This window comes from Grammomys surdaster, unplaced genomic scaffold (assembly GCF_004785775.1).
Source record: "Grammomys surdaster isolate TR1022 unplaced genomic scaffold, NIH_TR_1.0 751, whole genome shotgun sequence".
In the NCBI taxonomy this organism is placed as follows: domain Eukaryota; kingdom Metazoa; phylum Chordata; class Mammalia; order Rodentia; family Muridae; genus Grammomys; species Grammomys surdaster.
In genome coordinates, this window is record NW_021605170.1 from 1,991,146 (window position 1) to 1,993,067 (window position 1,922).

General features: G+C 47.7%; 1 protein-coding gene across 1 annotated transcript in view; it reads right to left on the bottom strand.

The window, feature by feature from the left end:
• Cdc7 (cell division cycle 7) overlaps window positions 1-385 on the bottom strand; it is an 18,556-nt gene extending 18,171 nt beyond the window's left edge. The window contains exon 1 of the mRNA XM_028782380.1: window positions 281-385. The gene's annotated coding sequence lies outside the window, so the exon portion shown is untranslated. The remainder of the gene's footprint in view (window positions 1-280) is intronic.
• Window positions 386-1,922: the final 1,537 nt, after the last annotated feature.

Here is a 1,922-nt window from a genome sequence, read left to right on the forward strand (position 1 = left end):
GAATGAATGAATGAATGAATGAATGAATGAATGAATGAATGAATGAATGAATGAATGAATGAATGAATGAATGAATGAATGAATGAATGAATGAATGAATGAGCCTCCCGGGGCGAGCGCGCAGGGCCGACCGTCCGCCAGCGCCAACGGGAAGTTCCGTGCGCAGGCGCAACTCTTTCCTCCGCGGGATGCTCGCAGGGCGGCACGACCTAAGTCGATCAGGAACTCGTCCCCGGTCCCTCGCCGTCCACGGCTGTGGGACAAACTATCAGAAACTTACGGTTCACCGAAGTTAGGACGGCCGCGGTAGCCGCCTCCCAAGCGCGTCCCACTGAGCCGGCCCGCCAAACGCGCAAGCGCGATTCTTCCCGCGCTGCTTTGAATTGCTCATGCGCATTCCGAAGCCCTTGGCGCCTGCGCAAGAGGCGTGGTCTTTCAAAGTGAGCGTGCAGCAGTGAGGGCTCAGCGGTCCTCTGCTAAACCAGAGAGCCTGGGGTTAAAAAAGGCGCCGGGGAGAGCTCGCCCCGTCCTTGGCGGTCTGTCTTGGCCTCACACTGTGGTCATAGCACGCTGGACACTGGTAAAAGGCACTTGGTTGAGTCTGGTTTTACTTTTCTCCACTAAAAACAAAAAGTAACCACTGGTTCTTGAGGATCAAGTAGAGACGAGCTGCAGTGTATGCTTATCGTTTATTCAGCTGTGATAGAAACCAGTTTTTAGGGTCTGAGCTAATAACAGTGGTGAATAAGGCAATCAAAAAGCTGTCCCAATTTCGCATCTTTTTCTTTTCTTTCTTTTTTTTAAATAACCCACTAAATCCATATTGCATGGGTGTGCAGTGAGCCACTGGGTTATGCGTGGAACTCTTACCACAGGTTGCATCTCCAAAAACAATGATCCCTCCTAGCCTGGCCCTACCACTGCCAGGGCCTCAGTAAGGGCCAAGGCCAGGAAATCATCTACACCTTCTATGCTTGAGTTGTGACCCATCTTGTCCAGGTAACCCCCACCTACTGAGTGCTATGTCATAGCCAGAACTTCACCACCCCCAACTCTGACATTCTTAGATGACAACCCACCCCGACTAGAGCACCCTACCTAGCCCAGAACAGAGGGACTGACCAGCTACAGGCTGTAGGCATCTTTATTCAATCAATTTTTTGCTAGCTCCTGGAATATCATATCATGATTTTCATGCTACAATCTGTTTACAGGGCATACAGGTATGTATGTGTGCGTAAATGCATACTGTTAGTATTCTGTCTAAACTCCACCTCCACAGTTATCTGGCAACACCCAGGTATGCTCCTCCCCACAGTTACCTGGCAACAGCCAGGTAGGCGTGCCCACTATAAAAGGGGCTGCTTGCCTTCTCCTCTTTCTCTTACTCTCTTCCTCTCTTGCCTCTAGCTTCTCCTCGCCCTTCCTCCCTTCCCTTCCCCCTCTCTCCACGTGGTCATGGCCGGCCTCCACTTCTCTCCTCTCTCTCTCTCTCCTCTTTCTCCACCATCTTCTCCCGTTTCTCTCCCTACCTTTGCCCTCTGCCCTGAATAAACCCCCTCCCCTTTGGAACTGCTTGGTCTGGTGTTGTCTGTTCCAAGCTGTGTGCCGAAGTCTAACATATACATAGTAAAAGAATTTCTAAGGAGTTAGTATTACCATGCAGTTAATACAATCAGTTAATACAGTGAAAGGCCACAAATATTTATTTTTTTTACTTTAGCATTAATAATAAAGAATTATGAGTAGTGTTTTCTGATACTTCTTTTTTTTTTTTACAAGAAAGCTCCAATTTACCTTTTACCCATGAAAAATACATTTACCTCATGATCTTCCACAAGGCACAGACAGAGAAAATATGGTAGCACTATATGCTGACTTTATTAATCAGAGTTCTCTAAAGGAAGAAAATTGACTTGAGT